Source organism: Triticum urartu, chromosome 5 (genome assembly GCF_003073215.2).
Source record: "Triticum urartu cultivar G1812 chromosome 5, Tu2.1, whole genome shotgun sequence".
In the NCBI taxonomy this organism is placed as follows: Eukaryota; Viridiplantae; Streptophyta; class Magnoliopsida; order Poales; family Poaceae; genus Triticum; species Triticum urartu.
The window spans coordinates 544848286-544859307 of NC_053026.1; the positions used below are offsets into that span (position 1 = coordinate 544848286).

The 11022-nt window shown below is 43.9% G+C and overlaps 1 pseudogene; it reads right to left on the minus strand.

The window, feature by feature from the left end:
• Window positions 1-3328: 3328 nt before the first annotated feature.
• LOC125507348 lies at window positions 3329-6246 on the minus strand (annotated as a pseudogene).
• Window positions 6247-11022: the final 4776 nt, after the last annotated feature.

Sequence of the window (11022 nt, forward strand, 5' to 3'; positions counted from 1 at the left end):
CGTAATCAACACTAAAATACATTTAGGGTCTAGATGCAATTTCAACTTCTTTTGCGACAACCCTTTCAAAAAGGAATAAAAAAATCCTTGCGCCTTTGTCGCTCGTTTTAGACAAAAAGGTCAAAAGAAAAAATGCATCATGTGTGAATTGACTGGCAACATCCGCCATACCTAGGGGCTGCTACCTTAGCGTCCTATTGGTGAGCAGAGACGGGCACCGCCATGTTTGATGTCAACTGAAACCCATTGGTGGGCCCTTGCACCATCAATGATGGATGTTGCCACTGTAGACGTGAGCCTCCACGTGCAGCCGTTGCCCGCGCACTACACAACTAAAATGTGGGCCCCAATCACCATGTGCAACACTGGTCCAATTTGATAGTATCTTCGGAAGCAATCAGAGAATGTTTCTACGAATATAATTGTTGCAATTACTGGTATTTCTACAATTAATTGCACTTAATGATTTTTAATAGATTTCTAAGATCACTTGCAATTAATGCAATCAATGTTGTTTCCAAATTATGGTGGTGTGATAGATACATCATTGGAGCAACTTTTTGAACGTTGGATGTAGGTGGTCGAATGGCTGGGATCATCTGGATTCACCAAACTCATGATTTTAGAAGAAGTAGTAGATTTACTCATTGATTCTAAGTAGATTATGTTTTCTTAAGCATCAATCGGTTTAGATTAATTCAAATTTAGTTTACTGAAAAAGTGTAACCAGCACTTTTCTAGAAAATTCTAACTGAACAAAAAAGTGTAAGTTGCACTTTCACTAAATTGTTGCATGGCCACCTCTACTCGGGCGCGTCCTGCACATATGCTACTCAGTGGATGCCTTTGTAAGTTCCTGACCTAGCTCCATTCCCCAGGTGGCCCTCTCATCGTCGGAGCTCGATATCCCGGACATTCACTTGGTCGAGGAAGAGGAATTCTTTCAGAAATGCATGCGTGGCGTCTGGGTCTTCGTTGTGCACATGCATTCATGTCCAACAATGGCCTCACTCGGGCTGCGACATGGGTTTTTTCTAGAGTAGCTTCGGGGCAAGTGGCTACCGGAGCAGAAACACATCAAAAGGCTTGCCGCAAGGTGGAATCATGCTAGTGGAGAATCATGGAACAGGCAGTGCTATCCGAGATCCACTAGACGCAAAAACAGACAACATCTATCGAGACCATTCATGTAGGGATCGTCACCCTGTTCCATGACGCGGCTCCCCTGGTACCGCATGAAAAAAAGTGGATCATGAAGAATGTGGTCTTCGACGGTAAGGATTTGCCTTTCAAGAAGAGAAAATGGGTTGCCTTTGCATTTACTAACCACAATGAAAGTATCCCGCTGCAACTGATCCCGACTAGTGCTTCTCTAACTCCAAAGATTTCTAACAAATATAGTCCATCTCCTCCGCTAACATCGATTCCTGGATGAGGAGATTTCGTTCAAGATGAGGAAACAAAAGTGCTTGAAGTAATCAACATTAGCGACGATGATGGTGTCGTCCCAGTCCCACCTACCCAGATCTTAGGGACTATTCTCAAGAAGAAGTGGCCACGGGAGGGTGTAGCAATTGGACGTCAACCATTTGGAGGTTCCACGGATACTAAAGTAAGTAAGTACACATGATCCAAAATCTTCTGTTCATCTGTAACAATAGAACAAACTCTATAGTTTCTTCGGCTGCCTCAAAATGGCTGATCCTGCAAGCTTCCCGCTTCTTTCATCTCAGTAGCAATCGGGTTGACACAAAATTTTGTGGCCCCCTCCCCCCAATTTTACATATAGGAGCGTCATTGGATGAGTCAGTAGATGGCCTGAGATTCCACGCAGTAGTGGTAAGAACGGTCTTATATTATGGGATGGAGGGATTAGTACATACAATAGATGGCAAGTATGTGTACATGATCCAAAATCTTCTGTTCATCTGTAACAATAGAACAAACTCTATAGTTTCTTCGGCTTCCTCAAAATGGCTCATGCTGCAAGCCTCCAGCTTCTTTCATCTTAGTAGCAATTGGGTTGACACAAAATTTTGTGCCCCTCTCCCTCCAATTTCACGTATAAGAGCGTCATTGGATGAGTCGGCAGATGGCATCAGAGTCCATGTACCAAAGCCCTGCATCAGCGTTGAAGCGGTTTCCGCCAGCAGTTTTAGTACTGCAACCGACTGACGGGCGACAAATCACACCACACTGTCTCTTTAGGTTTTACCTTTGCCAACGGTACGCCTCCGACAATTGCCTCCAACGCTGATGATGCCTTAAGAATTTGGCAGTAGGGATGTATAGACTATACAGCTACAAATGGTCAGAATGGAGAAAACAAGCTAATGAAATTAAATTTTAATAGGATCCGTATCGAACTATTGTGAATGATATATATGCAATTCCGACAAGCAAACATGTCAACACATATGTAGATTGATCTTAATTTGATCTTAAAGTGATAGGAGTTCAATAAATTTCCATTGTGTTATTGCATTTAAAAATTTGCACCATTCAGTAAAAATATGTTGTTCATACACACCATTTATTAATAGTTGCAGAAACAATTAGCTTATTTGGACCATTATTTAACTGAAAAGTGCACTTAACATTTTTGTGAAGAATAAGAGTATACGTACGACCCTTATATAGCAGAAAAGTGCAGTTAACATTTTTGTGAAGAATAAGAGTACATGTATCTCTGTACGCATCTGATTAAAAAATAGTTCCTTCTTGTTATTAGTGAGAGTATACTTGCTTATAATTACACTTCTGTGGATTATACTACTATATAAATCTTCCATAAGTTGTAACAGCTATCAGAGCTCTTCATGCTGACGGCCAGCTAGTACATTGTTATCTTGTCTAATAACACTGACTCAGACACACGCTTGCTAAAAATAAGTATATACATTATAGTTTTGCGAAGCAAAACCTTATAATTCCAGCCACCTTTGTTCTTTTTTTTCATGCGACCTCGAGTCAGGTACTCCGTCCCTCAACTATATGTGCCGCTAGCTAACATGATTGCTTGTTTCCTTGTTTGAAGGGCTGATACAAGTATCCATGCTACCTAGAATAATTTGTTTCCACCTAAGGGCTGATACAAGTATCCATATAGACGAAATGAGTTCGAAAACATACTTCAAATTTAGCACACATACAGCAAACTGGATATGTAACTTTCAGGTTCACATATTACAACAACAACCAAATCAAAGAGTACAACATAAAAGAAACACTGACGAGGAGAAAACACAAACAACAAAGACTCTAATTAAACTGATAGGTATCTGTATGATGCCTCGAACTGAACCTCCTGGGTATAGCTCAATTAGTGCTAGTACCAAACGCACGGCGAGGTGTCTGAGGGGGGAGACCATGGCAGGCAACGGTTGATCTCACTAGGGATTGAGTAATGCCACCGGCTGGTGTCGGCGCAGGGATACTTGTTCTATTGGAGGACACTATACGGACCACCAGGGTAGACGTCATCGAGGAAGTAGATGTAGCCCGGGCTGCCAGCGTGTCCCGTGTCGAAGGCCTTGGAGCAGGCTCGGCCATCGAAGAGCACCTGCTCGGCCATCTGGTAGACGAGCAAGGACCAAGAAGCCGACCAGCCATCCTGATGCTTCTATAGCCTGAAGAGCTGGAACCGCGACGTGCGGCCTCTAAACGGCGAGATGAATCTCCTCACCATCAGTAGATCGGCAACAGAGGCGGAGGGATGGAGGTAGCGGGATACGATCCCCCGATGTGCCATCTTTGCCCGGGGAGCACGGATCTATGCGTAGATGTCGAAAGTTCGCCTTGTAGTAGTAGAGATCATCATCAGAGTCAATAGCCCAGAACCATCCGTGGTGGTAAGTCAGGTCTTGGGCGTTGGACGGGGCCGTCATCTCTGCCGGCAGTGATGTCCAGCACTCCATGCCTGGGCGGTAGAAGGCCATGTTTGTCTGGTTGGACGTTATGGCAGCAACCATGCAGGCACCAGAAGATGGGGCAGCGGATATGGCGGCTGCACAAATCATCATGGGGCACCTGATGTCATCAGAGTTGATGAGGATGCACACGCCATCTGGGAGCGTGATGCGCTCGCCGGTGCGGAGGATGAGCATGGCATGACCGCGCCAACATGGGATGATACCATGACCCAGCCTCCTGGAGCGGAGCAACAGAAACAGGCCCCGCCGCCTCATCAGAGAGGGCCGAGCGCGACAACGGAACCGCCAAAGATCCTATAGCTGTTGGTACGGGCTGTGGAGGGCTTTAGGAGCCATGGCAGCATGGACAGGTTCTGTAAGGCTACCCGGGGCTAGGGCTTGCTGATGGCGGACGCCTAGACACGATTCTCGATGCAAGACAGCAGGAGGAACATATGGCCGAGGAGATCTCGGTGGAGGCTGGATGGAGAACTAATGCCACGACGAGCCGGTCTGCCCTCGCTGCATGTCCTACTCAAGAGGTGGCTGAGCTGCAAGATGAAGGATGAGGTCCATATGCCGGTGGGTGCTCCGGCGAATGAGTTCGTGATGGAGCTACGCTATTGCCGGTACCAGGCGTCCAGGCTCCCTTGCTGCATGGTGAAGACAGCCTCCCTCCCCTGCCATTGCAGTACATAGTTTCTCCGCTCTCTGTCATCCGCTCATGCTCGTCATTCAGTTGTCCATCGATAGGACAGCCTACCAAGAACTCTATATGTGCATATCTTTCACATTTTTGTGGACCATACAAAGGGAGAAGGGGCGAAAAAAGAGGTTAGCTTAGCCGTAGACCTGGTAGACAAAGAATCTAAAAAGTTTATGTAGGCATTTTTGGTTTATAGTTTGTCTGTCTCATTCTTGTGGTAATTTTTGGTTTATAGATCTTCTAGGTGAGATGCCTTCGGTTTGTTCCATGGTGGTGTCTAGTGGTTTGGCTGGTAATGATCTATGCCAGTGCATGGCTGTCAAAGCTGCACACCAAGCGAGCTAAACAGCTGGCTCCATACTCCACATGTCATTCTGATGGTCTCTTCTCCGTATATGCCTAAGTCGATGATACTTTTTGAAGTCTCATTCAATTTAGAAAAGTGCAACAATAGTTCAGTCAAAGTGCAACTTACACTGTTTTATGTAGTTACATTTTTTAAGAAAAATGCAGGCTACACTTATTTAGTAAACTAAAACTGTTTGGTTCTTAAGAAAAACTCAAATATACTTTGAATTAACAAAAGAACATGATGGCATATTTGTGCGCTTCTTTCTTGGGCCATCTGGGCAGATACTACCGCAAAGTTCTTGCAATTGTCGTGTTTTGGACTGCAGTATGCCGGTGTCTGCATGACGGTCTAGTGCATGCGCAACGGTTGCACGTGGGGGCCCTCCTGGGCACTCGCAATGTTTATCTTTGATGGGGTAAGGGTGCACCCATGTCCTCTAGTCCGCATCAAACATGGTGGTGCCCGTCTCAACTCATGAAAAGGACGTTGCGGTAGTGGCCCCTGGGAGATGGTGAATGTTGTATGCTAGTTCGTGCAGGTGTGAATTGGCAACGGCTAGATCGCACAATGACATGGGTGACCACTTTGCAAAGGCTACTTCCGGGAGGCCTGCGCATTCGTCCAGTGTGTCCACATATGTGAGTTCACTCTCTCTCTCTCTCTCTATGTTGCTCCCACTGCCTCCACGGTTTTCTTTTGTGCTCCCTTTTGTGTCCGACAGAACGCACTCCTCGCGGTCTTCCTGTGCTGCTGCGGACGGGCATCCTTGGTTTTTGTGTCCACTATTCTCATCTGGTGTCCCGTCTATCTCTTGGTCGGTGGTGTCTAGATCCAAGAACAATCCTTATTGTTCTCTTGAAAATTCCCTAGCCTATTGATTGCGTGCGAATTCGTCCAATTCTAAATATCATCACTTTCATCCTCCGAACTACTTTGAACTAGGACATGCACATCAGCCACTAGAAAAGGTGGTGGTGTTGTGAACAGGTGCTTGTTACGCACTGGCAAAGAGGATGCTATTAGCCAAGACCGGTTTCCTTGTGAGGACGAAATAGCATGGGCCGACTTACTTGTAGAGCTTGGTCGGCGTCAGCGTCCACAACCACTACCATGAGCAGGACCACAACCACGACTGTGTTTTCCTCCCGTGGCCACTTCTTCTTGAGAATAGTCCCTAAGATCTGGGTAGGTGGGACTGGGATGACACTATCATCATCGCTAATGTCGATTAGTGAGCACTTTGGATTTCCTCTTCTTGAACAAAATCTCCTCTCCATGAATCAATGTTGGCTGAGGAGATGGACTATATTTGCTAGAAATCCTCGGACTAGGAAAAGCACTAGTCGGGATAGGTTGCAGCGGGACAATTACGTTGTTGTTAGTAAAAGCAAAGGCAACCCTCGAAGCCCACCTTCTTCATGATCCACTATTCTTCATGCGGTACCGAGGGGCCGCGTCATGGAACAGGGTGACGATCCCTAGATCAATAGCCTCGATAGATGTTGTCTGTCTTCGCATCTTGTGGATCTCAGACAGCATGACTTGTTCCATGATTTTCCACCAGCATGATTCCACCTTGCCGCAAGACTTTTGACGCGTTTCCACTTCGGTAGCAACTTGCACCGGAGCTACTCCAAAAATAAACCCATGCTGCAGCCCGAGCGAGGCCGTTGTTGGACGTGAACACATGTGCACAATGAAGAGCCAGACACCACGCACGAATTTCTAAACGAATTCCTCTTCCTCGACCAAGTGAATGTCCGGGATATCGAGCTCCGACGATGAGAGGCCCACCTAGGGAATGGAGTCGGGTCGGGACCTTACAAAGGTATCCACTGAGTAGCATATGCATAGGACGCCCCCGTAGAGGTGGACATGCAACAATTTAGTGAAAGTGCAACTTAAACTTTTTTGTCCAGGTATAATTTTCTAGAAAAGTGCAGGTTACACTTTTTCACTAATCTGAATTTGAATTAATCTAAACCAATTGATGCTTAAGAAAAACATAATCTACTTAGAATCAACGAGTAAATCTACTACTTCTTCTAAAATCATGAGTTTGGTGAATCCAAACGATCCCAGCCATTCGACCACCTACATCCAACGTTCAAAAAGTTGCTCCAATGATGTATCTATCACACCACCATAATTTGGAAACAACATTGATTGCATTAATTGCATGTGATCTTAGGAATCAATGAAAAATCATTAAGTGCAATTAATTGTAGAAATACCGGTAATTGCAACAATTATATTCGTAGAAACATTCTCTGATTGCTTCCCAAGATACTATCAAATTGGACCAGTGTTGCACATGGTGATTGGGGCCCACATTTTAGTTGTGTAGTGCGCGGGCAACGGCTGCACGTGGAGGCCCATGTCTATAGTGGCAATATCCATCATTGATGGTGCAAGGGCCCACCAATGTCTTTCAATTGACATCAAGCATGGCGGTGCCCGTCTCTGCTCACAAATAGGATGCTAAGGTAGCAACCCCTAGGTATGGTGGGTGTTGCCGGTCAATTCACACATGATGCATTTTTTTCTTTTGACCTTTTTGTCTAAAAGGGGCGACAAAGGCGCAAGGATTTTTTATTCCTTTTTTGAAAGGGTTACCGCAAAAGAAGTTGAAATTGCATCTAGACCCTAAAAGTATTTTAGTGATTACGGTATAATTAGTGGGATTAATGTTAGTTATCCAGGTTATCTTAAGACACTGGTCTCTTGCTGAAGCAATATTTAGATGGTTGACCCCCCCCCCCGCCACACACCATTTCAAAAAGGAAAATGTTTTTAGTTTTTCTAAGGCCCAAAGGTGTTTTTGATTTTATTTGAATCATAGGAAAGTCACAATATAAAGAGGCGCTGTTTCACGGGGATCTGAGTGCGACTGCCTTGCTTGATAGGGAGGAGCAAGATTATCTTTTGAGATCTGAGTCCAAGTGGTGGAGGTGGTGGTGGTGGTGGGGGGGGGGGGCGGTGTTGCGAATGAGGCCGAGATCCCGTCAGTCTTCACCCTCTCGGCCTCTGTCATGTTCAACCGCTGCCGCCGGCACCGGAGCGGGCCATGTAGTCGTACTCCTACTACTACTACCGGCATCCATCTCCTTTTGCAAAGATCACCCGCTAGTCTGTGAGAAGAATTTGGTTTGGAGCTCGGGATCAGAGCAGAAACGGGGGGCTAGGGAGATGCAGAGCGGCCGAAGCATGATCACTTTTGAGGAGAGAGTGTTTTGTTGCTGGTTTACGACGACAAACGAACTGTATAGCCTATACATAGGAATTGTCCGATGTGAGGTGACATGTGTGCGATTATAAATTTGGTTCTTACAAATCTCTGTATGATACTTGCATGCCTGCCTGTATTATAACCATCTTCGCGTATGTAGTTTGCCGGGAGTGTATTATGAAGAAAACAGATGAAGAGGAGATTGTATCCTGCCCAGTATTTGAAGTTTCTCTTGGGATCACTCCTGAAGAGAAAATCAGGTAAGTAATTGTTAAAATACCAAGGTTTTCCAACTGGCCAGTTCGCTTTTTTCTTTAAATCGATGATAAAAACATGTAACTTGTTTTTCAAAATAGTTAAAAAAAAATGTATCAGCCATTGTGCTTGTTGCTTGCATTAGTAGGCCCATAACCCATTTATCTGCCTGGCCCAACCAATTTGGCTCAAAATGGAACCGTGTGCCTCCTCCACGGCTCTATCTGTCGCATTGTCCACTCGGCCTCCATGTCATTGATCGTCGGCGCCTGCGCTGGCACGGTCTCGTCGGACGACTACACCACAAAAAGGATGGTAAAGCTTCGCCCTCGTCCCCATCTCAGGCATCCAGCCATGCAGGATCCACCGCCGACGGGAAACCCCAAGTCAGTACACCTCCTGTCCCCCTTCCTATCTCTCGATCATAGATACACTTTCTTTAGTCTTCGAACACTGTTAGATCTGTTGGAAGGGGGTAACTGGTGTTAGTCTCAGTTTAGGAGAAACTTATTCACTCATAGATAGGTCTTATTCTGCTGCAAGCTAGGAAGATCGAGTGAGCTAGCAATTGAAAAAAAGTTTATTCACTCATAGATAGGTCTAATGCTGCAGCAAGCTAGGAAGATCGAGTAAGCTAGCCATTGAATCCAACTGTTTTTCGTTGCACTATGGGTGGATTTGAAGTTGATTTTTCAAGCAAAGTTTGGTGCGAGGACGTAGACAAATTGGGTGCACCCCGCTTGTTTTCTGTACTCTTACCATGACTGTGATGTATCCCAGTTGTCTGCAAACAAAAGGGATCTAGCGTTAATAACATGTGAGCCTTAAGAACTCGTGCTGCCACCCTATTTAGGCATTGTTATCACGAATAGTACTTATAGTGGATGTCAAAGCAGATATTGCTATTGGAGGCCGAACTCCATGGAGGCCTCCAAATGTAAAATTCAAAATTAATGAAAATTAATAATTTTACTATTCAAAAAATTCTGAAAAAATATAGACATACATGAAAGCATAATGCACAAATTTGTAAATTTTCAAGACGGAATATACGTTGAAATGAGGGCTGTGCAATAGAAAAAACAAATCTTGGGCTTTTTAACACATGATACCGTTCATCCTCCCAAACCATGAATTTGTATTTTTTGTACAGATCACATTTCAAGGTATTTCATCCTAAAATTTACACATAGACCTCACATCGTTGTTTACTTGTACAAAAAAAGCATATTTTTTAAACCATAAAAATTTGAATTTTGAATTTTTCCAAAATCTGCCTCCATGAAAGCCGATATCCAAAATGCCATATTCATGCCAAAGGCCATTTTAGGAAACACTAAAGCAAGTAAGTATACCTGATCGAAAGCATTCTATTCATATGTAACAATACAACAAACTTTATACTTTGCTGGCTGCCTGAAAATGGCTCATCCTACAAGTCCTCCTGCTTGTCTTATCTTAATAATAATTGGGCTGACACACAATTTTGTGGCCCCTCTCCCTCCTATTGCACGTGCTAGAGAGTCATTGGATGAGTCGGCAGATAGCCTCAGTGACCACATACCAAAGCCCCACATCAAAGTTGAAGCAGTTTCCGCCAACAGTTTTAGTACTGCATCCGACTGACAGGCCACAGACCACACCGCAAACACTGGTCAAAATGGAGAAAACATGCTAACAAAATTCACTTTGAATACAATCCGTATATAACTATAGTGAAGGATATATGCAATTCCGAGCAGACATGTCAACACATATGTAGCTTGATCTTAGTTCGGCCTTAAAGTGATAGGAGTTCATATACATTTTCATTGTGTTATTACATTTTAAAATTTGTAGCTTTCATTAAAGTATGTTGTTCACACACGCCATTTATTAATAGCTCTAGAAACAATTAGTTTATTTGGACCATTATATAACCGAAAGCGCACTTAACATTTTTGTGAAGAATAAGAGTATACTTACCACCCTTATATTGCAGAAAAGTGCAGTTAACATTTTTGTGAAGAATAAGAGTACATGTATCTCTGTAGGCATCTGAATAAAAAATAGTTCCTTCTCGTTAATAATGAGAGTACACTAGCTTAAAATTACACTTCTATGGATTCTACTATGTATAAATCTTGCATAATTTGTAACAGCTATCATTGCTCTTTGTGCCGACTGCCTGCTAGTACATTGTTATCTTCTCTAATAACACTGGCTCAAACACACACGCTTGCTAAAAAAAGTATATACATTTTTGGTTTGTGAAGCAAAAGGTTAGAATTCCAGCCACCTTTATTCTTTTTTTCGTGAGATCTCGACTCAGGTACTCCGTGCCTCAACTATATGCGCAGCTAGCTAACATGATTGCTTGTTTCCTTGTTTGAAGGGCTGATACAAGTATCCATGCTACACGGCATAATTTGTTTCCACCTAAGTGCTGATACAAGTATCCATATAGATGAATGAGTTTGAAAACAGACTTTAAATTTAGCACACATACAACAAACTGGATATGGAACTTTTAGGTTCACATGTTACAACAACAACAAATCAAAGAGTAAAACAGAAAAGAAACACTGAC